Source organism: Periplaneta americana, unplaced genomic scaffold (assembly GCF_040183065.1).
Source record: "Periplaneta americana isolate PAMFEO1 unplaced genomic scaffold, P.americana_PAMFEO1_priV1 scaffold_35, whole genome shotgun sequence".
In the NCBI taxonomy this organism is placed as follows: domain Eukaryota; kingdom Metazoa; phylum Arthropoda; class Insecta; order Blattodea; family Blattidae; genus Periplaneta; species Periplaneta americana.
In genome coordinates, this window is record NW_027185516.1 from 188513 (window position 1) to 214322 (window position 25810).

A 25810-nucleotide genomic window follows, 5' to 3' on the forward strand; every position below is an offset into this window, starting at 1 on the left:
AGCCTCAAACCGGGAATCGCGAACACAAGTTGATTTTCGAAAAAAAAATGGGAAGGGTTTAAACCACTATTCTGCCGGCATTCTAGCCGCCATAATTCCTCAGTGCTTGAAGTGACAATAAAGCCGAAGAGTGCGTTGAATTCAGCTCCTCAAACTCTATCTCTGGTGTAAAGGACAACTTTCTATCCCCGTGCGTTTGGACAGGAGAGACCGGCAAAATTTAAAAAATCGGGCATTTTGACCTTCCAAAAAAGAAATTTTTCTACACAAGGAGAACGAAGCGAACCAGGGGCCCGCCCTTTTAGCTATAGCATCCAGGTATCCTCAGTAATAACCACCGTGAAAATCCAGCAAATCCGCCGCACTTTTTTCTACACTTTTTTTTTCCGGTACCTATAGTATTTCGGTCTCTAATTCCGGGAATAATGACCCTACTGAGGAACGGGATACGGTACTGTATTCCCCCTTGACTTACTGGTTACACGATAGCCTCAAACCGGGAATCGCGAACACAAGTTGATTTTCGAAAAAAAAATGGGAAGGGTTTAAACCACTATTCTGCCGACATTCTAGCCGCCATAATTCCTCAGTGCTTGAAGTGACAATAAAGCCGAAGAGTGCGTTGAATTCAGCTCTTCAAACTCTATCTCTGGTGTAAAGGACAACTTTCTATCCCCGTGCGTTTGGACAGGAGAGAAAGGTAAAATTTCAAAAATCGGGCATTTTGACCTTCCAAAAAAGAAATTTTTCTACACAAGGAGAACGAAGCGAACCAGGGGCCCGCCCTTTTAGCTGTAGCATCCAGGTATCCTCAGTAATAACCACCGTGAAAATCCAGCAAATCCGCCGCACTTTGTTCTACACTTTTTTTTCCGGTACCTATGGTATTTCGGTCTCTAATTCCGGGAATAATGACCCTACCGAGGAACGGGATACGGTCCTGTATTCCCCCTTGACTTACTTGTTACACGATAGCCTCAAACCGGGAATCGCGAACACAAGTTGATTTTCGAAAAAAAAAATGGGAAGGGGAACCACTATTCTGCCGACATTCTAGCCGCCATAATTCCTCAGTGCTTGAAGTGACAATAAAGCCGAAGAGTGCGTTGAATTCAGCTCCTCAAACTCTATCTCTGGTGTAAAGGACAACTTTCTATCCCCGTGCGTTTGGACAGGAGAGACCGGCAAAATTTAAAAAATCGGGCATTTTGACCTTCCAAAAAAGAAATTTTTCTACACAAGGAGAACGAAGCGAACCAGGGGCCCGCCCTTTTAGCTGTAGCATCCAGGTATCCTCAGTAATAACCACCGTGAAAATCCAGCAAATCCGCCGTTCTTTTTTCTACACTTTTTTTTCCGGTACCTATGGTATTTCGGTCTCTAATTCCGGGAATAATGACCCTACCGAGGAACGGGATACGGTCCTGTATTCCCCCTTGACTTACTTGTTACACGATAGCCTCAAACCGGGAATCGCGAACACAATTCCTCAGCTCCTCAAACTCTATCTCTGGTGTAAAGGACAACTTTCTATCCCCGTGCGTTTGGACAGGAGAGAAAGGCAAAATTTCAAAAATCGGGCATTTTGACCTTCCAAAAAAGAAATTTTTCTACACAAGGAGAACGAAGCGAACCAGGGGCCCGCCCTTTTAGCTGTAGCATCCAGGTATCCTCAGTAATAACCACCGTGAAAATCCAGCAAATCCGCCGCACTTTTTTCTACAGTTTTTTTTCCGGTACCTATGGTATTTCGGTCTCTAATTCCGGGAATAATGACCCTACCGAGGAACGGGATACGGTCCTGTATTCCCCCTTGACTTACTTGTTACACGATAGCCTCAAACCGGGAATCGCGAACACAAGTTGATTTTCGAAAAAAAAAATGGGAAGGGTTTAAACCACTATTCTGCCGACATTCTAGCCGCCATAATTCCTCAGTGCTTGAAGTGACAATAAAGCCGAAGAGTGCGTTGAATTCAGCTCCTCAAACTCTATCTCTGGTGTAAAGGACAACTTTCTATCCCCGTGCGTTTGGACAGGAGAGACCGGCAAAATTAAAAAAATCGGGCATTTTGACCTTCCAAAAAAGAAATTTTTCTACACAAGGAGAACGAAGCGAACCAGGGGCCCGCCCTTTTAGCTGTAGCATCCAGGTATCCTCAGTAATAACCACCGTGAAAATCCAGCAAATCCGCCGCACTTTTTTCTACACTTTTTTTTCCGGTACCTATGGTATTTCGGTCTCTAATTCCGGGAATAATGACCCTACCGAGGAACGGGATACGGTCCTGTATTCCCCCTTGACTTGTTACACGATAGCCTCAAACCGGGAATCGCGAACACAAGTTGATTTTCGAAAAAAAAATGGGAAGGGTCTGCCGACATTCTAGCCGCCATAATTCCTCAGTGCTTGAAGTGACAATAAAGCCGAAGAGTGCGTTGAATTCAGCTCCTCAAACTCTATCTCTGGTGTAAAGGACAACTTTCTATCCCCGTGCGTTTGGACAGGAGAGACCGGCAAAATTTAAAAAATCGGGCATTTTGACCTTCCAAAAAGGAAACTTTTCTACACAAGGAGAACGAAGCGAACCAGGGGCCCACCCTTTTAGCTGTAGCATCCAGGTATCCTCAGTAATAACCACCGTGAAAATCCAGCAAATCCGCCGCACTTTTTTCTACACTTTTTTTTCCGGTACCTATGGTATTTCGGTCTCTAATTCCGGGAATAATGACCCTACCGAGGAACGGGATACGGTCCTGTATTCCCCCTTGACTTACTTGTTACACGATAGCCTCAAACCGGGAATCGCGAACACAAGTTGATTTTCGAAAAAAAAATGGGAAGGGTTTAAACCACTAGTCTGCCGACATTCTAGCCGCCATAATTCCTCAGTGCTTGAAGTGACAATAAAGCCGTAGAGTGCGTTGAATTCAGCTCCTCAAACTCTATCTCTGGTGTAAAGGACAACTTTCTATCCCCGTGCGTTTGGACAGGAGAGACCGGCAAAATTTAAAAAATCGGGCATTTTGACCTTCCAAAAAAGAAATTTTTCTACACAAAGAGAACGAAGCGAACCAGGGGCCCGCCCTTTTAGCTATAGCATCCAGGTATCCTCAGTAATAACCACCGTGAAAATCCAGCAAATCCGCCGCACTTTTTTCTACACTTTTTTTTTCCGGTACCTATGGTATTTCGGTCTCTAATTCCGGGAATAATGACCCTACTGAGGAACGGGATACGGTACTGTATTCCCCCTTGACTTACTGGTTACACGATAGCCTCAAACCGGGAATCGCGAACACAAGTTGATTTTCGAAAAAAAAATGGGAAGGGTTTAAACCACTATTCTGCCGACATTCTAGCCGCCATAATTCCTCAGTGCTTGAAGTGACAATAAAGCCGAAGAGTGCGTTGAATTCAGCTCTTCAAACTCTATCTCTGGTGTAAAGGACAACTTTCTATCCCCGTGCGTTTGGACAGGAGAGAAAGGTAAAATTTCAAAAATCGGGCATTTTGACCTTCCAAAAAAGAAATTTTTCTACACAAGGAGAACGAAGCGAACCAGGGGCCCGCCCTTTTAGCTGTAGCATCCAGGTATCCTCAGTAATAACCACCGTGAAAATCCAGCAAATCCGCCGCACTTTGTTCTACACTTTTTTTTCCGGTACCTATGGTATTTCGGTCTCTAATTCCGGGAATAATGACCCTACCGAGGAACGGGATACGGTCCTGTATTCCCCCTTGACTTACTTGTTACACGATAGCCTCAAACCGGGAATCGCGAACACAAGTTGATTTTCGAAAAAAAAAAAATGGGAAGGGGAACCACTATTCTGCCGACATTCTAGCCGCCATAATTCCTCAGTGCTTGAAGTGACAATAAAGCCGAAGAGTGCGTTGAATTCAGCTCCTCAAACTCTATCTCTGGTGTAAAGGACAACTTTCTATCCCCGTGCGTTTGGACAGGAGAGACCGGCAAAATTTAAAAAATCGGGCATTTTGACCTTCCAAAAAGGAAACTTTTCTACACAAGGAGAACGAAGCGAACCAGGGGCCCGCCCTTTTAGCTGTAGCATCCAGGTATCCTCAGTAATAACCACCGTGAAAATCCAGCAAATCCGCCGCACTTTTTTCTACACTTTTTTTTTCCGGTACCTATGGTATTTCGGTCTCTAATTCCGGGAATAATGACCCTACCGAGGAACGGGATACGGTCCTGTATTCCCCCTTGACGTACTTGTTACACGATAGCCTCAAACCGGGAATCGCGAACACAAGTTGATTTTCGAAAAAAAAATGGGAAGGGTTTAAACCACTAGTCTGCCGACATTCTAGCCGCCATAATTCCTCAGTGCTTGAAGTGACAATAAAGCCGTAGAGTGCGTTGAATTCAGCTCCTCAAACTCTATCTCTGGTGTAAAGGACAACTTTCTATCCAAGTGCGTTTGGACAGGAGAGACCGGCAAAATTTCAAATATCGGGCATTTTGTCCTTCCAAAAAAGAAATTTTTCTACACAAGGAGAACGAAGCGAACCAGGGGCCCGCCCTTTTAGCTGTAGCATCCAGGTATCCTCAGTAATAACCACCGTGAAAATCCAGCAAATCCGCCGCACTTTTTTCTACACTTTTTTTTCCGGTACCTATGGTATTTCGGTCTCTAATTCCGGGAATAATGACCCTACCGAGGAACGGGATACGGTCCTGTATTCCCCCTTGACTTACTTGTTACACGATAGCCTCAAACCGGGAATCGCGAACACAATTCCTCAGCTCCTCAAACTCTATCTCTGGTGTAAAGGACAACTTTCTATCCCCGTGCGTTTGGACAGGAGAGAAAGGCAAAATTTCAAAAATCGGGCATTTTGACCTTCCAAAAAAGAAATTTTTCTACACAAGGAGAACGAAGCGAACCAGGGGCCCGCCCTTTTAGCTGTAGCATCCAGGTATCCTCAGTAATAACCACCGTGAAAATCCAGCAAATCCGCCGCACTTTTTTCTACAGTTTTTTTTCCGGTACCTATGGTATTTCGGTCTCTAATTCCGGGAATAATGACCCTACCGAGGAACGGTATACGGTCCTGTATTCCATCTTGACTTACTTGTTACACGATAGCCTCAAACCGGGAATCGCGAACACAAGTTGATTTTCGAAAAAAAAATGGGAAGGGTTTAAACCACTATTCTGCCGACATTCTAGCCGCCATAATTCCTCAGTGCTTGAAGTGACAATAAAGCCGAAGAGTGCGTTGAATTCAGCTCCTCAAACTCTATCTCTGGTGTAAAGGACAACTTTCTATCCCCGTGCGTTTGGACAGGAGAGACCGGCAAAATTAAAAAAATCGGGCATTTTGACCTTCCAAAAAAGAAATTTTTCTACACAAGGAGAACGAAGCGAACCAGGGGCCCGCCCTTTTAGCTGTAGCATCCAGGTATCCTCAGTAATAACCACCGTGAAAATCCAGCAAATCCGCCGCACTTTTTTCTACACTTATGGTATTTCGGTCTCTAATTCCGGGAATAATGACCCTACCGAGGAACGGGATACGGTCCTGTATTCCCCCTTGACTTGTTACACGATAGCCTCAAACCGGGAATCGCGAACACAAGTTGATTTTCGAAAAAAAAATGGGAAGGGTCTGCCGACATTCTAGCCGCCATAATTCCTCAGTGCTTGAAGTGACAATAAAGCCGAAGAGTGCGTTGAATTCAGCTCCTCAAACTCTATCTCTGGTGTAAAGGACAACTTTCTATCCCCGTGCGTTTGGACAGGAGAGACCGGCAAAATTTAAAAAATCGGGCATTTTGACCTTCCAAAAAGGAAACTTTTCTACACAAGGAGAACGAAGCGAACCAGGGGCCCACCCTTTTAGCTGTAGCATCCAGGTATCCTCAGTAATAACCACCGTGAAAATCCAGCAAATCCGCCGCACTTTGTTCTACACTTTTTTTTCCGGTACCTATGGTATTTCGGTCTCTAATTCCGGGAATAATGACCCTACCGAGGAACGGGATACGGTCCTGTATTCCCCCTTGACTTACTTGTTACACGATAGCCTCAAACCGGGAATCGCGAACACAAGTTGATTTTCGAAAAAAAAATGGGAAGGGTTTAAACCACTAGTCTGCCGACATTCTAGCCGCCATAATTCCTCAGTGCTTGAAGTGACAATAAAGCCGAAGAGTGCGTTGAATTCAGCTCTTCAAACTCTATCTCTGGTGTAAAGGACAACTTTCTATCCCCGTGCGTTTGGACAGGAGAGAAAGGTAAAATTTCAAAAATCGGGCATTTTGACCTTCCAAAAAAGAAATTTTTCTACACAAGGAGAACGAAGCGAACCAGGGGCCCGCCCTTTTAGCTGTAGCATCCAGGTATCCTCAGTAATAACCACCGTGAAAATCCAGCAAATCCGCCGCACTTTGTTCTACACTTTTTTTTCCGGTACCTATGGTATTTCGGTCTCTAATTCCGGGAATAATGACCCTACCGAGGAACGGGATACGGTCCTGTATTCCCCCTTGACTTACTTGTTACACGATAGCCTCAAACCGGGAATCGCGAACACAAGTTGATTTTCGAAAAAAAAAATGGGAAGGGGAACCACTATTCTGCCGACATTCTAGCCGCCATAATTCCTCAGTGCTTGAAGTGACAATAAAGCCGAAGAGTGCGTTGAATTCAGCTCCTCAAACTCTATCTCTGGTGTAAAGGACAACTTTCTATCCCCGTGCGTTTGGACAGGAGAGACCGGCAAAATTAAAAAAATCGGGCATTTTGACCTTCCAAAAAAGAAATTTTTCTACACAAGGAGAACGAAGCGAACCAGGGGCCCGCCCTTTTAGCTGTAGCATCCAGGTATCCTCAGTAATAACCACCGTGAAAATCCAGCAAATCCGCCGCACTTTTTTCTACACTTTTTTTTCCGGTACCTATGGTATTTCGGTCTCTAATTCCGGGAATAATGACCCTACCGAGGAACGGGATACGGTCCTGTATTCCCCCTTGACTTACTTGTTACACGATAGCCTCAAACCGGGAATCGCGAACACAAGTTGATTTTCGAACACTATTCTGCCGACATTCTAGCCGCCATAATTCCTCAGTGCTTCAAGTGACAATAAAGCCGAAGAGTGCGTTGAATTCAGCTCCTCAAACTCTATCTCTGGTGTAAAGGACAACTTTCTATCCCCGTGCGTTTGGACAGGAGAGACCGGCAAAATTAAAAAAATCGGGCATTTTGACCTTCCAAAAAAGAAATTTTTCTACACAAGGAGAACGAAGCGAACCAGGGGCCCGCCCTTTTAGCTGTAGCATCCAGGTATCCTCAGTAATAACCACCGTGAAAATCCAGCAAATCCGCCGCACTTTTTTCTACACATTTTTTTCCGGTACCTATGGTATTTCGGTCTCTAATTCCGGGAATAATGACCCTACCGAGGAACGGGATACGGTCCTGTATTCCCCCTTGACTTACTTGTTACACGATAGCCTCAAACCGGGAATCGCGAACACAAGTTGATTTTCGAAAAAAAAATGGGAAGGGGAACCACTATTCTGCCGACATTCTAGCCGCCATAATTCCTCAGTGCTTGAGTGACAATAAAGCCGAAGAGTGCGTTGAATTCAGCTCCTCAAACTCTATCTCTGGTGTAAAGGACAACTTTCTATCCCCGTGCGTTTGGACAGGAGAGACCGGCAAAATTTAAAAAATCGGGCATTTTGACCTTCCAAAAAAGAAATTTTTCTACACAAGGAGAACGAAGCGAACCAGGGGCCCGCCCTTTTAGCTGTAGCATCCAGGTATCCTCAGTAATAACCACCGTGAAAATCCAGCAAATCCGCCGCACTTTTTTTTACACTTTTTTTTTCCGGTACCTATGGTATTTCGGTCTCTAATTGCGGGAATAATGACCCTACCGAGGAACGGGATACGGTCCTGTATTCCCCCTTGACTTACTTGTTACACGATAGCCTCAAACCGGGAATCGCGAACACAAGTTGATTTTCGAAAAAAAAAATGGGAAGGGTTTAAACCACTATTCTGCCGACATTCTAGCCGCCATAATTCCTCAGTGCTTGAAGTGACAATAAAGCCGAAGAGTGCGTTGAATTCAGCTCCTCAAACTCTATCTCTGGTGTAAAGGACAACTTTCTATCCCCGTGCGTTTGGACAGGAGAGACCGGCAAAATTTAAAAAATCGGGCATTTTGACCTTCCAAAAAAGAAATTTTTCTACACAAGGAGAACGAAGCGAACCAGGGGCCCGCCCTTTTAGCTGTAGCATCCAGGTATCCTCAGTAATAACCACCGTGAAAATCCAGCAAATCCGCCGCACTTTTTTCTACACTTTTTTTTCCGGTACCTATGGTATTTCGGTCTCTAATTCCGGGAATAATGACCCTACCGAGGAACGGGATACGGTCTTGTATTCCCCCTTGACTTGTTACACGATAGCCTCAAACCGGGAATCGCGAACACAAGTTGATTTTCGAAAAAAAAATGGGAAGGGTCTGCCGACATTCTAGCCGCCATAATTCCTCAGTGCTTGAAGTGACAATAAAGCCGAAGAGTGCGTTGAATTCAGCTCCTCAAACTCTATCTCTGGTGTAAAGGACAACTTTCTATCCCCGTGCGTTTGGACAGGAGAGACCGGCAAAATTTAAAAAATCGGGCATTTTGACCTTCCAAAAAGGAAATTTTTCTACACAAGGAGAACGAAGCGAACCAGGGGCCCGCCCTTTTAGCTGTAGCATCCAGGTATCCTCAGTAATAACCACCGTGAAAATCCAGCAAATCCGCCGCACTTTTTTCTACACTTTTTTTTCCGGTACCTATGGTATTTCGGTCTCTAATTCCGGGAATAACGACCCTACCGAGGAACGGGATACGGTCCTGTATTCCCCCTTGACTTACTTGTTACACGATAGCCTCAAACCGGGAATCGCGAACACAAGTTGATTTTCGAAAAAAAAAATGGGAAGGGTTTAAACCACTATTCTGCCGACATTCTAGCCGCCATAATTCCTCAGTGCTTCAAGTGACAATAAAGCCGAAGAGAGCGTTGAATTCAGCTCCTCAAACTCTATCTCTGGTGTAAAGGACAACTTTCTATCCCCGTGCGTTTGGACAGGAGAGACCGGCAAAATTTAAAAAATCGGGCATTTTGACCTTCCAAAAAAGAAATTTTTCTACACAAGGAGAACGAAGCGAACCAGGGGCCCGCCCTTTTAGCTGTAGCATCCAGGTATCCACAGTAATAACCACCGTGAAAATCCAGCAAATCCGCCGCACTTTTTTCTACACTTTTTTTTCCGGTACCTATGGTATTTCGGTCTCTAATTCCGGGAATAATGACCCTACCGAGGAACGGGATACGGTCCTGTATTCCCCCTTGACTTACTTGTTACACGATAGCCTCAAACCGGGAATCGCGAACACAAGTTGATTTTCGAAAAAAAAATGGGAAGGGTTTTAAACCACTAGTCTGCCGACATTCTAGCCGCCATAATTCCTCAGTGCTTGAAGTGACAATAAAGCCGTAGAGTGCGTTGAATTCAGCTCCTCAAACTCTATCTCTGGTGTAAAGGACAACTTTCTATCCCCGTGCGTTTGGACAGGAGAGACCGGCAAAATTTCAAATATCGGGCATTTTGTCCTTCCAAAAAAGAAATTTTTCTACACAAGGAGAACGAAGCGAACCAGGGGCCCGCCCTTTTAGCTGTAGCATCCAGGTATCCTCAGTAATAACCACCGTGAAAATCCAGCAAATCGGTACCTATGGTATTTCGGTCTCTAATTCCGGGAATAATGACCCTACTGAGGAACGGGATACGGTACTGTATTCCCCCTTGACTTACTGGTTACACGATAGCCTCAAACCAGGAATCGCGAACACAAGTTGATTTTCGAAAAAAAAATGGGAAGGGTTTAAACCACTATTCTGCCGACATTCTAGCCGCCATAATTCCTCAGTGCTTGAAGTGACAATAAAGCCGAAGAGTGCGTTGAATTCAGCTCTTCAAACTCTATCTCTGGTGTAAAGGACAACTTTCTATCCCCGTGCGTTTGGACAGGAGAGAAAGGCAAAATTTCAAAAAACGGGCATTTTGACCTTCCAAAAAAGAAATTTTTCTACACAAGGAGACCGAAGCGAACCAGGGGCCCGCCCTTTTAGCTGTAGCATCCAGGTATCCTCAGTAATAACCACCGTGAAAATCCAGCAAATCCGCCGCACTTTGTTCTACACTTTTTTTTCCGGTACCTATGGTATTTCGGTCTCTAATTCCGGGAATAATGACCCTACCGAGGAACGGGATACGGTCCTGTATTCCCCCTTGACTTACTTGTTACACGATAGCCTCAAACCGGGAATCGCGAACACAAGTTGATTTTCGAAAAAAAAATGGGAAGGGGAACCACTATTCTGCCGACATTCTAGCCGCCATAATTCCTCAGTGCTTGAAGTGACAATAAAGCCGAAGAGTGCGTTGAATTCAGCTCCTCAAACTCTATCTCTGGTGTAAAGGACAACTTTCTATCCCCGTGCGTTTGGACAGGAGAGACCGGCAAAATTTAAAAAATCGGGCATTTTGACCTTCCAAAAAAGAAATTTTTCTACACAAGGAGAACGAAGCGAACCAGGGGCCCGCGCTTGTAGCTGTAGCATCCAGGTATCCTCAGTAATAACCACCGTGAAAATCCAGCAAATCCGCCGTACTTTTTTCTACACTTTTTTTTCCGGTACCTATGGTATTTCGGTCTCTAATTCCGGGAATAATGACCCTACCGAGGAACGGGATACGGTCCTGTATTCCCCCTTGACTTACTTGTTACACGATAGCCTCAAACCGGGAATCGCGAACACAATTCCTCAGCTCCTCAAACTCTATCTCTGGTGTAAAGGACAACTTTCTATCCCCGTGCGTTTGGACAGGAGAGACCGGCAAAATTAAAAAAATCGGGCATTTTGACCTTCCAAAAAAGAAATTTTTCTACACAAGGAGAACGAAGCGAACCAGGGGCCCGCCCTTTTAGCTGTAGCATCCAGGTATCCTCAGTAATAAGCACCGTGAAAATCCAGCAAATCCGCCGCACTTTTTTCTACAGTTTTTTTTCCGGTACCTATGGTATTTCGGTCTCTAATTCCGGGAATAATGACCCTACCGAGGAACGGTATACGGTCCTGTATTCCATCTTGACTTACTTGTTACACGATAGCCTCAAACCGGGAATCGCGAACACAAGTTGATTTTCGAAAAAAAATGGGAAGGGTTTAAACCACTATTCTGCCGACATTCTAGCCGCCATAATTCCTCAGTGCTTGAAGTGACAATAAAGCCGAAGAGTGCGTTGAATTCAGCTCCTCAAACTCTATCTCTGGTGTAAAGGACAACTTTCTATCCCCGTGCGTTTGGACAGGAGAGACCGGCAAAATTTAAAAAATCGGGCATTTTGACCTTCCAAAAAAGAAATTTTTCTACACAAGGAGAACGAAGCGAACCAGGGGCCCGCCCTTTTAGCTGTAGCATCCAGGTATCCTCAGTAATAACCACCGTGAAAATCCAGCAAATCCGCCGCACTTTTTTCTACACTTTTTTTTCCGGTACCTATGGTATTTCGGTCTCTAATTCCGGGAATAATGACCCTACCGAGGAACGGTATACGGTCCTGTATTCCATCTTGACTTACTTGTTACACGATAGCCTCAAACCGGGAATCGCGAACACAAGTTGATTTTCGAAAAAAAAATGGGAAGGGTTTAAACCACTATTCTGCCGACATTCTAGCCGCCATAATTCCTCAGTGCTTGAAGTGACAATAAAGCCGAAGAGTGCGTTGAATTCAGCTCCTCAAACTCTATCTCTGGTGTAAAGGACAACTTTCTATGCCCGTGCGTTTGGACAGGAGAGACCGGCAAAATTTAAAAAATCGGGCATTTTGACCTTCCAAAAAAGAAATTTATCTACACAAGGAGAACGAAGCGAACCAGGGGCCCGCCCTTTTAGCTGTAGCATCCAGGTATCCTCAGTAATAACCACCGTGAAAATCCAGCAAATCCGCCGCACTTTTTTCTACACTTTTTTTTCCGGTACCTATGGTATTTCGGTCTCTAATTCCGGGAATAATGACCCTACCGAGGAACGGGATACGGTCCTGTATTCCCCCTTGACTTACTTGTTACACGATAGCCTCAAACCGGGAATCGCGAACACAAGTTGATTTTCGAACACTATTCTGCCGACATTCTAGCCGCCATAATTCCTCAGTGCTTCAAGTGACAATAAAGCCGAAGAGTGCGTTGAATTCAGCTCCTCAAACTCTATCTCTGGTGTAAAGGACAACTTTCTATCCCCGTGCGTTTGGACAGGAGAGACCGGCAAAATTAAAAAAATCGGGCATTTTGACCTTCCAAAAGAGAAATTTTTCTACACAAGGAGAACGAAGCGAACCAGGGGCCCGCCCTTTTAGCTATAGCATCCAGGTATCCTCAGTAATAACCACCGTGAAAATCCAGCAAATCCGCCGCACTTTTTTCTACACTTTTTTTTTCCGGTACCTATGGTATTTCGGTCTCTAATTCCGGGAATAATGACCCTACTGAGGAACGGGATACGGTACTGTATTCCCCCTTGACTTACTGGTTACACGATAGCCTCAAACCAGGAATCGCGAACACAAGTTGATTTTCGAAAAAAAAATTCTGCCGACATTCTAGCCGCCATAATTCCTCAGTGCTTGAAGTGACAATAAAGCCGAAGAGTGCGTTGAATTCAGCTCTTCAAACTCTATCTCTGGTGTAAAGGACAACTTTCTATCCCCGTGCGTTTGGACAGGAGAGAAAGGCAAAATTTCAAAAAACGGGCATTTTGACCTTCCAAAAAAGAAATTTTTCTACACAAGGAGAACGAAGCGAACCAGGGGCCCGCCCTTTTAGCTGTAGCATCCAGGTATCCTCAGTAATAACCACCGTGAAAATCCAGCAAATCCGCCGCACTTTGTTCTACACTTTTTTTTCCGGTACCTATGGTATTTCGGTCTCTAATTCCGGGAATAATGACCCTACCGAGGAACGGGATACGGTCCTGTATTCCCCCTTGACTTACTTGTTACACGATAGCCTCAAACCGGGAATCGCGAACACAAGTTGATTTTCGAAAAAAAAATGGGAAGGGGAACCACTATTCTGCCGACATTCTAGCCGCCATAATTCCTCAGTGCTTGAAGTGACAATAAAGCCGAAGAGTGCGTTGAATTCAGCTCCTCAAACTCTATCTCTGGTGTAAAGGACAACTGTCTATCCCCGTGCGTTTGGACAGGAGAGACCGGCAAAATTTAAAAAATCGGGCATTTTGACCTTCCAAAAAAGAAATTTTTCTACACAAGGAGAACGAAGCGAACCAGGGGCCCGCCCTTTTAGCTGTAGCATCCAGGTATCCTCAGTAATAACCACCGTGAAAATCCAGCAAATCCGCCGTACTTTTTTCTACACTTTTTTTTCCGGTACCTATGGTATTTCGGTCTCTAATTCCGGGAATAATGACCCTACCGAGGAACGGGATACGGTCCTGTATTCCCCCTTGACTTACTTGTTACACGATAGCCTCAAACCGGGAATCGCGAACACAATTCCTCAGCTCCTCAAACTCTATCTCTGGTGTAAAGGATAACTTTCTATCCCCGTGCGTTTGGACAGGAGAGACCGGCAAAATTAAAAAAATCGGGCATTTTGACCTTCCAAAAAAGAAATTTTTCTACACAAGGAGAACGAAGCGAACCAGGGGCCCGCCCTTTTAGCTGTAGCATCCAGGTATCCTCAGTAATAACCACCGTGAAAATCCAGCAAATCCGCCGCACTTTTTTTTACACTTTTTTTTTCCGGTACCTATGGTATTTCGGTCTCTAATTGCGGGAATAATGACCCTACCGAGGAACGGGATACGGTCCTGTATTCCCCCTTGACTTACTTGTTACACGATAGCCTCAAACCGGGAATCGCGAACACAAGTTGATTTTCGAAAAAAAAAATGGGAAGGGTTTAAACCACTATTCTGCCGACATTCTAGCCGCCATAATTCCTCAGTGCTTGAAGTGACAATAAAGCCGAAGAGTGCGTTGAATTCAGCTCCTCAAACTCTATCTCTGGTGTAAAGGACAACTTTCTATCCCCGTGCGTTTGGACAGGAGAGACCGGCAAAATTAAAAAAATCGGGCATTTTGACCTTCCAAAAAAGAAATTTTTCTACACAAGGAGAACGAAGCGAACCAGGGGCCCGCCCTTTTAGCTGTAGCATCCAGGTATCCTCAGTAATAACCACCGTGAAAATCCAGCAAATCCGCCGCACTTTTTTCTACACTTTTTTTTCCGGTACCTATGGTATTTCGGTCTCTAATTCCGGGAATAATGACCCTACCGAGGAACGGGATACGGTCTTGTATTCCCCCTTGACTTGTTACACGATAGCCTCAAACCGGGAATCGCGAACACAAGTTGATTTTCGAAAAAAAAATGGGAAGGGTCTGCCGACATTCTAGCCGCCATAATTCCTCAGTGCTTGAAGTGACAATAAAGCCGAAGAGTGCGTTGAATTCAGCTCCTCAAACTCTATCTCTGGTGTAAAGGACAACTTTCTATCCCCGTGCGTTTGGACAGGAGAGACCGGCAAAATTTAAAAAATCGGGCATTTTGACCTTCCAAAAAGGAAATTTTTCTACACAAGGAGAACGAAGCGAACCAGGGGCCCGCCCTTTTAGCTGTAGCATCCAGGTATCCTCAGTAATAACCACCGTGAAAATCCAGCAAATCCGCCGCACTTTTTTCTACACTTTTTTTTCCGGTACCTATGGTATTTCGGTCTCTAATTCCGGGAATAACGACCCTACCGAGGAACGGGATACGGTCCTGTATTCCCCCTTGACTTACTTGTTACACGATAGCCTCAAACCGGGAATCGCGAACACAAGTTGATTTTCGAAAAAAAAAATGGGAAGGGTTTAAACCACTATTCTGCCGACATTCTAGCCGCCATAATTCCTCAGTGCTTCAAGTGACAATAAAGCCGAAGAGAGCGTTGAATTCAGCTCCTCAAACTCTATCTCTGGTGTAAAGGACAACTTTCTATCCCCGTGCGTTTGGACAGGAGAGACCGGCAAAATTTAAAAAATCGGGCATTTTGACCTTCCAAAAAAGAAATTTTTCTACACAAGGAGAACGAAGCGAACCAGGGGCCCGCCCTTTTAGCTGTAGCATCCAGGTATCCACAGTAATAACCACCGTGAAAATCCAGCAAATCCGCCGCACTTTTTTCTACACTTTTTTTTCCGGTACCTATGGTATTTCGGTCTCTAATTCCGGGAATAATGACCCTACCGAGGAACGGGATACGGTCCTGTATTCCCCCTTGACTTACTTGTTACACGATAGCCTCAAACCGGGAATCGCGAACACAAGTTGATTTTCGAAAAAAAAATGGGAAGGGTTTTAAACCACTAGTCTGCCGACATTCTAGCCGCCATAATTCCTCAGTGCTTGAAGTGACAATAAAGCCGTAGAGTGCGTTGAATTCAGCTCCTCAAACTCTATCTCTGGTGTAAAGGACAACTTTCTATCCCCGTGCGTTTGGACAGGAGAGACCGGCAAAATTTCAAATATCGGGCATTTTGTCCTTCCAAAAAAGAAATTTTTCTACACAAGGAGAACGAAGCGAACCAGGGGCCCGCCCTTTTAGCTGTAGCATCCAGGTATCCTCAGTAATAACCACCGTGAAAATCCAGCAAATCGGTACCTATGGTATTTCGGTCTCTAATTCCGGGAATAATGACCCTACTGAGGAACGGGATACGGTACTGTATTCCCCCTTGACTTACTGGTTACACGATAGCCTCAAACCAGGAATCGCGAACACAAGTTGATTTTCGAAAAAAAAATGGGAAGGGTTTAAACCACTATTCTGCCGACATTCTAGCCGCCATAATTCCTCAGTGCTTGAAGTGACAATAAAGCCGAAGAGTGCGTTGAATTCAGCTCTTCAAACTCTATCTCTGGTGTAAAGGACAACTTTCTATCCCCGTGCGTTTGGACAGGAGAGAAAGGCAAAATTTCAAAAAACGGGCATTTTGACCTTCCAAAAAAGAAATTTTTCTACACAAGGAGAACGAAGCGAACCAGGGGCCCGCCCTTTTAGCTGTAGCATCCAGGTATCCTCAGTAATAACCACCGTGAAAATCCAGCAAATCCGCCGCACTTTGTTCTACACTTTTTTTTCCGGTACCTATGGTATTTCGGTCTCTAATTCCGGGAATAATGACCCTACCGAGGAACGGGATACGGTCCTGTATTCCCCCTTGACTTACTTGTTACACGATAGCCTCAAACCGGGAATCGCGAACACAAGTTGATTTTCGAAAAAAAAATGGGAAGGGGAACCACTATTCTGCCGACATTCTAGCCGCCATAATTCCTCAGTGCTTGAAGTGACAATAAAGCCGAAGAGTGCGTTGAATTCAGCTCCTCAAACTCTATCTCTGGTGTAAAGGACAACTTTCTATCCCCGTGCGTTTGGACAGGAGAGACGGGCAAAATTTAAAAAATCGGGCATTTTGACCTTCCAAAAAAGAAATTTTTCTACACAAGGAGAACGAAGCGAACCAGGGGCCCGCGCTTGTAGCTGTAGCATCCAGGTATCCTCAGTAATAACCACCGTGAAAATCCAGCAAATCCGCCGTACTTTTTTCTACACTTTTTTTTCCGGTACCTATGGTATTTCGGTCTCTAATTCCGGGAATAATGACCCTACCGAGGAACGGGATACGGTCCTGTATTCCCCCTTGACTTACTTGTTACACGATAGCCTCAAACCGGGAATCGCGAACACAATTCCTCAGCTCCTCAAACTCTATCTCTGGTGTAAAGGACAACTTTCTATCCCCGTGCGTTTGGACAGGAGAGACCGGCAAAATTAAAAAAATCGGGCATTTTGACCTTCCAAAAAAGAAATTTTTCTACACAAGGAGAACGAAGCGAACCAGGGGCCCGCCCTTTTAGCTGTAGCATCCAGGTATCCTCAGTAATAAGCACCGTGAAAATCCAGCAAATCCGCCGCACTTTTTTCTACAGTTTTTTTTCCGGTACCTATGGTATTTCGGTCTCTAATTCCGGGAATAATGACCCTACCGAGGAACGGTATACGGTCCTGTATTCCATCTTGACTTACTTGTTACACGATAGCCTCAAACCGGGAATCGCGAACACAAGTTGATTTTCGAACACTATTCTGCCGACATTCTAGCCGCCATAATTCCTCAGTGCTTCAAGTGACAATAAAGCCGAAGAGTGCGTTGAATTCAGCTCCTCAAACTCTATCTCTGGTGTAAAGGACAACTTTCTATCCCCGTGCGTTTGGACAGGAGAGACCGGCAAAATTAAAAAAATCGGGCATTTTGACCTTCCAAAAGAGAAATTTTTCTACACAAGGAGAACGAAGCGAACCAGGGGCCCGCCCTTTTAGCTATAGCATCCAGGTATCCTCAGTAATAACCACCGTGAAAATCCAGCAAATCCGCCGCACTTTTTTCTACACTTTTTTTTTCCGGTACCTATGGTATTTCGGTCTCTAATTCCGGGAATAATGACCCTACTGAGGAACGGGATACGGTACTGTATTCCCCCTTGACTTACTGGTTACACGATAGCCTCAAACCAGGAATCGCGAACACAAGTTGATTTTCGAAAAAAAAATTCTGCCGACATTCTAGCCGCCATAATTCCTCAGTGCTTGAAGTGACAATAAAGCCGAAGAGTGCGTTGAATTCAGCTCTTCAAACTCTATCTCTGGTGTAAAGGACAACTTTCTATCCCCGTGCGTTTGGACAGGAGAGAAAGGCAAAATTTCAAAAAACGGGCATTTTGACCTTCCAAAAAAGAAATTTTTCTACACAAGGAGAACGAAGCGAACCAGGGGCCCGCCCTTTTAGCTGTAGCATCCAGGTATCCTCAGTAATAACCACCGTGAAAATCCAGCAAATCCGCCGCACTTTGTTCTACACTTTTTTTTCCGGTACCTATGGTATTTCGGTCTCTAATTCCGGGAATAATGACCCTACCGAGGAACGGGATACGGTCCTGTATTCCCCCTTGACTTACTTGTTACACGATAGCCTCAAACCGGGAATCGCGAACACAAGTTGATTTTCGAAAAAAAAATGGGAAGGGGAACCACTATTCTGCCGACATTCTTGCCGCCATAATTCCTCAGTGCTTGAAGTGACAATAAAGCCGAAGAGTGCGTTGAATTCAGCTCCTCAAACTCTATCTCTGGTGTAAAGGACAACTTTCTATCCCCGTGCGTTTGGACAGGAGAGACCGGCAAAATTTAAAAAATCGGGCATTTTGACCTTCCAAAAAAGAAATTTTTCTACACGAGGAGAACGAAGCGAACCAGGGGCCCGCCCTTGTAGCTGTAGCATCCAGGTATCCTCAGTAATAACCACCGTGAAAATCCAGCAAATCCGCCGTACTTTTTTCTACACTTTTTTTTCCGGTACCTATGGTATTTCGGTCTCTAATTCCGGGAATAATGACCCTACCGAGGAACGGGATACGGTCCTGTATTCCCCCTTGACTTACTTGTTACACGATAGCCTCAAACCGGGAATCGCGAACACAATTCCTCAGCTCCTCAAACTCTATCTCTGGTGTAAAGGACAACTTTCTATCCCCGTGCGTTTGGACAGGAGTGACCGGCAAAATTAAAAAAATCGGGCATTTTGACCTTCCAAAAAAGAAATTTTTCTACACAAGGAGAACGAAGCGAACCAGGGGCCCGCCCTTTTAGCTGTAGCATCCAGGTATCCTCAGTAATAACCACCGTGAAAATCCAGCAAATCCGCCGCACTTTTTTCTACAGTTTTTTTTCCGGTACCTATGGTATTTCGGTCTCTAATTCCGGGAATAATGACCCTACCGAGGAACGGTATACGGTCCTGTATTCCATCTTGACTTACTTGTTACACGATAGCCTCAAACCGGGAATCGCGAACACAAGTTGATTTTCGAAAAAAAAATGGGAAGGGTTTAAACCACTATTCTGCCGACATTCTAGCCGCCATAATTCCTCAGTGCTTGAAGTGACAATAAAGCCGAAGAGTGCGTTGAATTCAGCTCCTCAAACTCTATCTCTGGTGTAAAGGACAACTTTCTATCCCCCTGCGTTTGGACAGGAGAGACCGGCAAAATTTAAAAAATCGGGCATTTTGACCTTCCAAAAAAGAAATTTTTCTACACAAGGAGAACGAAGCGAACCAGGGGCCCGCCCTTTTAGCTGTAGCATCCAGGTATCCTCAGTAATAACCACCGTGAAAATCCAGCAAATCCGCCGCACTTTTTTCTACACTTTTTTTTCCGGTACCTATGGTATTTCGGTCTCTAATTCCGGGAATAATGACCCTACCGAGGAACGGGATACGGTCCTGTATTCCCCCTTGACTTACTTGTTACACGATAGCCTCAAACCGGGAATCGCGAACACAAGTTGATTTTCGAACACTATTCTGCCGACATTCTAGCCGCCATAATTCCTCAGTGCTTCAAGTGACAATAAAGCCGAAGAGTGCGTTGAATTCAGCTCCTCAAACTCTATCTCTGGTGTAAAGGACAACTTTCTATCCCCGTGCGTTTGGACAGGAGAGACCGGCAAAATTAAAAAAATCGGGCATTTTGACCTTCCAAAAAAGAAATTTTTCTACACAAGGAGAACGAAGCGAACCAGGGGCCCGCCCTTTTAGCTGTAGCATCCAGGTATCCTCAGTAATAACCACCGTGAAAATCCAGCAAATCCGCCGCACTTTTTTCTACACTTTTTTTTCCGGTACCTATGGTATTTCGGTCTCTAATTCCGGGAATAATGACCCTACCGAGGAACGGGATACGGTCCTGTATTCCCCCTTGACTTGTTACACGATAGCCTCAAACCGGGAATCGCGAACACAAGTTGATTTTCGAAAAAAAAATGGGAAGGGTCTGCCGACATTCTAGCCGCCATAATTCCTCAGTGCTTGAAGTGACAATAAAGCCGAAGAGTGCGTTGAATTCAGCTCCTCAAACTCTATCTCTGGTGTAAAGGACAACTTTCTATCCCCGTGCGTTTGGACAGGAGAGACCGGCAAAATTTAAAAAATCGGGCATTTTGACCTTCCAAAAAGGAAATTTTTCTACACAAGGAGAACGAAGCGAACCAGGGGCCCGCCCTTTTAGCTGTAGCATCCAGGTATCCTCAGTAATAACCACCGTGAAAATCCAGCAAATCCGCCGCACTTTTTTCTACACTTTTTTTTCCGGTACCTATGGTATTTCGGTCTCTAATTCCGGGAATAATGACCCTACCGAGGAACGGGATACGGTCCTGTATTCCCCCTTGACTTACTTGTTACACGATAGCCTCAAACCGGGAATCGCGAACACAAGTTGATTTTCGAAAAAAAAATGGGAAGGGTTTTAAACCACTAGTCTGCCGACATTCTAGCCGCCATAATTCCTCAGTGCTTGAAGTGACAATAAAGCCGTAGAGTGCGTTGAATTCAGCTCCTCAAACTCTATCTCTGGTGTAAAGGACAACTTTCTATCCCCGTGCGTTTGGACAGGAGAGACCGGCAAAATTTCAAATATCGGGCATTTTGTCCTTCCAAAAAAGAAATTTTTCTACACAAGGAGAACGAAGCGAACCAGGGGCCCGCCCTTTTAGCTGTAGCATCCAGGTATCCTCAGTAATAACCACCGTGAAAATCCAGCAAATCCGCCGCACTTTTTTCTACACTTTTTTTTCCGGTACCTATGGTATTTCGGTCTCTAATTCCGGGAATAATGACCCTACCGAGGAACGGGATACGGTCCTGTATTCCCCCTTGACTTACTTGTTACACGATAGCCTCAAACCGGGAATCGCGAACACAAGTTGATTTTCGAAAAAAAAATGGGAAGGGTTTAAACCACTATTCTGCCGGCATTCTAGCCGCCATAATTCCTCAGTGCTTGAAGTGACAATAAAGCCGAAGAGTGCGTTGAATTCAGCTCCTCAAACTCTATCTCTGGTGTAAACGACAACTTTCTATCCCCGTGCGTTTGGACAGGAGAGACCGGCAAAATTTAAAAAATCGGGCATTTTGACCTTCCAAAAGAGAAATTTTTCTACACAAGGAGAACGAAGCGAACCAGGGGCCCGCCCTTTTAGCTATAGCATCCAGGTATCCTCAGTAATAACCACCGTGAAAATCCAGCAAATCCGCCGCACTTTTTTCTACACTTTTTTTTTCCGGTACCTATGGTATTTCGGTCTCTAATTCCGGGAATAATGACCCTACTGAGGAACGGGATACGGTACTGTATTCCCCCTTGACTTACTGGTTACACGATAGCCTCAAACCAGGAATCGCGAACACAAGTTGATTTTCGAAAAAAAAATGCCGACATTCTAGCCGCCATAATTCCTCAGTGCTTGAAGTGACAATAAAGCCGAAGAGTGCGTTGAATTCAGCTCCTCAAACTCTATCTCTGGTGTAAAGGACAACTTTCTATCCCCGTGCGTTTGGACAGGAGAGACCGGCAAAATTAAAAAAATCGGGCATTTTGACCTTCCAAAAAAGAAATTTTTCTACACAAGGAGAACGAAGCGAACCAGGGGCCCGCCCTTTTACCTGTAGCATCCAGGTATCCTCAGTAATAACCACCGTGAAAATCCAGCAAATCCGCCGCACTTTGTTCTACACTTTTTTTTCCGGTACCTATGGTATTTCGGTCTCTAATTCCGGGAATAATGACCCTACCGAGGAACGGGATACGGTCCTGTATTCCCCCTTGACTTACTTGTTACACGATAGCCTCAAACCGGGAATCGCGAACACAAGTTGATTTTCGAAAAAAAAATGGGAAGGGTTTAAACCACTATTCTGCCGGCATTCTAGCCGCCATAATTCCTCAGTGCTTGAAGTGACAATAAAGCCGAAGAGTGCGTTGAATTCAGCTCCTCAAACTCTATCTCTGGTGTAAAGGACAACTTTCTATCCCCGTGCGTTTGGACAGGAGAGACCGGCAAAATTTAAAAAATCGGGCATTTTGACCTTCCAAAAAAGAAATTTTTCTACACAAGGAGAACGAAGCGAACCAGGGGCCCGCCCTTTTAGCTGTAGCATCCAGGTATCCTCAGTAATAACCACCGTGAAAATCCAGCAAATCCGCCGCACTTTTTTCTACACTTTTTTTTCCGGTACCTATGGTATTTCGGTCTCTAATTCCGGGAATAATGACCCTACCGAGGAACGGGATACGGTCCTGTATTCCCCCTTGACTTACTTGTTACACGATAGCCTCAAACCGGGAATCGCGAACACAAGTTGATTTTCGAAAAAAAAATGGGAAGGGTTTAAACCACTATTCTGCCGACATTCTAGCCGCCATAATTCCTCAGTGCTTCAAGTGACAATAAAGCCGAAGAGTGCGTTGAATTCAGCTCCTCAAACTCTATCCCTGGTGTAAAGGACAAGTTTCTATCCCCGTGCGTTTGGACAGGAGAGACCGGCAAAATTTAAAAAATCGGGCATTTTGACCTTCCAAAAAAGAAATTTTTCTACACAAGGAGAACGAAGCGAACCAGGGGCCCGCCCTTTTAGCTGTAGCATCCAGGTATCCTCAGTAATAACCACCGTGAAAATCCAGCAAATCCGCCGCACTTTTTTCTACACTTTTTTTTCCGGTACCTATGGTATTTCGGTCTCTAATTCCGGGAATAATGACCCTACCGAGGAACGGGATACGGTCCTGTATTCCCCCTTGACTTACTTGTTACACGATAGCCTCAAACCGGGAATCGCGAACACAAGTTGATTTTCGAAAAAAAAAATGGGAAGGGTTTAAACCACTATTCTGCCGACATTCTAGCCGCCATAATTCCTCAGTGCTTGAAGTGACAATAAAGCCGAAGAGTGCGTTGAATTCAGCTCCTCAAACTCTATCTCTGGTGTAAAGGACAACGTTCTATCCCCGTGCGTTTGGACAGGAGAGACCGGCAAAATTTAAAAAATCGGGCAATTTGACCTTCCAAAAAAGAAATTTTTCTACACAAGGAGAACGAAGCGAACCAGGGGCCCGCCCTTTTAGCTGTAGCATCCAGGTATCCTCAGTAATAACCACAGTGAAAATCCAGCAAATCCGCCGCACCTATTACTACACTTTTTTCCGGTACCAATGGTATTTCGGTCTCTAATTCCGGGAATAATGACCCTACTGAGGAACGGGATACGGTAATGTATTCCCCCTTGACTTACTGGTTACACGATAGCCTCAAACCGGGAATCGCGAACACAAGTTGATTTTCGAAAAAAAAATGGGAAGGGTTTAAACCACTATTCTGCCGGCATTCTAGCCGCCATAATTCCTCAGTGCTTGAAGTGACAATAAAGCCGAAGAGTGCGTTGAATTCAGCTCCTCAAACTCTATCTCTGGTGTAAAGGACAACTTTCTATCCCCGTGCGTTTGGACAGGAGAGACCGGCAAAATTTCAAAAATCGGGCATTTTGACCTTCCAAAAAAGAAATTTTTCTACACAAGGAGAACGAAGCGAACCAGGGGCCCGCCCTTTTAGCTGTAGCATCCAGGTATCCTCAGTAATAACCACCGTGAAAATCCAGCAAATCCGCCGCACTTTGTTCTACACTTTTTTTTCCGGTACCTATGGTATTTCGGTCTCTAATTCCGGGAATAATGACCCTACCGAGGAACGGGATACGGTCCTGTATTCCCCCTTGACTTACTTGTTACACGATAGCCTCAAACCGGGAATCGCGAACACAAGTTGATTTTAGAAAAAAAAAATGGGAAGGGGAACCACTATTCTGCCGACATTCTAGCCGCCATAATTCCTCAGTGCTTGAGTGACAATAAAGCCGAAGAGTGCGTTGAATTCAGCTCCTCAAACTCTATCTCTGGTGTAAAGGACAACTTTCTATCCCCGTGCGTTTGGACAGGAGAGACCGGCAAAATTTAAAAAATCGGGCATTTTGACCTTCCAAAAAAGAAATTTTTCTACACAAGGAGAACGAAGCGAACCAGGGGCCCGCCCTTTTAGCTGTAGCATCCAGGTATCCTCAGTAATAACCACCGTGAAAATCCAGCAAATCCGCCGTACTTTTTTCTACACTTTTTTTTCCGGTACCTATGGTATTTCGGTCTCTAATTCCGGGAATAATGACCCTACCGAGGAACGGGATACGGTCCTGTATTCCCCCTTGACTTACTTGTTACACGATAGCCTCAAACCGGGAATCGCGAACACAATTCCTCAGCTCCTCAAACTCTATCTCTGGTGTAAAGGACAACTTTCTATCCCCGTGCGTTTGGACAGGAGAGACCGGCAAAATTAAAAAAATCGGGCATTTTGACCTTCCAAAAAAGAAATTTTTCTACACAAGGAGAACGAAGCGAACCAGGGGCCCGCCCTTTTAGCTGTAGCATCCAGGTATCCTCAGTAATAACCACCGTGAAAATCCAGCAAATCCGCCGCACTTTTTTCTACACTTTTTTTTTCCGGTACCTATGGTATTTCGGTCTCTAATTCCGGGAATAATGACCCTACCGAGGAACGGGATACGGTCCTGTATTCCCCCTTGACTTACTTGTTACACGATAGCCTCAAACCGGGAATCGCGAACACAAGTTGATTTTCGAAAAAAAAAATGGGAAGGGTTTAAACCACTATTCTGCCGACATTCTAGCCGCCATAATTTCTCAGTGCTTGAAGTGACAATAAAGCCGAAGAGTGCGTTGAATTCAGCTCCTCAAACTCTATCTCTGGTGTAAAGGACAACTTTCTATCCCCGTGCGTTTGGACAGGAGAGACCGGCAAAATTAAAAAAATCGGGCATTTTGACCTTCCAAAAAAGAAATTTTTCTACACAAGGAGAACGAAGCGAACCAGGGGCCCGCCCTTTTAGCTGTAGCATCCAGGTATCCTCAGTAATAACCACCGAGAAAATCCAGCAAATCCGCCGCACTTTTTTCTACACTTTTTTTTCCGGTACCTATGGTATTTCGGTCTCTAATTCCGGGAATAATGACCCTACCGAGGAACGGGATACGGTCCTGTATTCCCCCTTGACTTGTTACACGATAGCCTCAAACCGGGAATCGCGAACACAAGTTGATTTTCGAAAAAAAAATGGGAAGGGTCTGCCGACATTCTAGCCGCCATAATTCCTCAGTGCTTGAAGTGACAATAAAGCCGAAGAGTGCGTTGAATTCAGCTCCTCAAACTCTATCTCTGGTGTAAAGGACAACTTTCTATCCCCGTGCGTTTGGACAGGAGAGACCGGCAAAATTTCAAATATCGGGCATTTTGACCTTCCAAAAAAGAAATTTTTCTACACAAGGAGAACGAAGCGAACCAGGGGCCCGCCCTTTTAGCTGTAGCATCCAGGTATCCTCAGTAATAACCACCGTGAAAATCCAGCAAATCCGCCGCACTTTTTTCTACACTTTTTTTCCGGTACCTATGGTATTTCGGTCTCTAATTCAGGGAATAATGACCCTACCGAGGAACGGGATACGGTCCTGTATTCCCCCTTGACTTACTTGTTACACGATAGCCTCAAACCGGGAATCGCGAACACAAGTTGATTTTCGAAAAAAAAATGGGAAGGGTTTAAACCACTATTCTGCCGGCATTCTAGCCGCCATAATTCCTCAGTGCTTGAAGTGACAATAAAGCCGAAGAGAGCGTTGAATTCAGCTCCTCAAACTCTATCTCTGGTGTAAAGGACAACTTTCTAT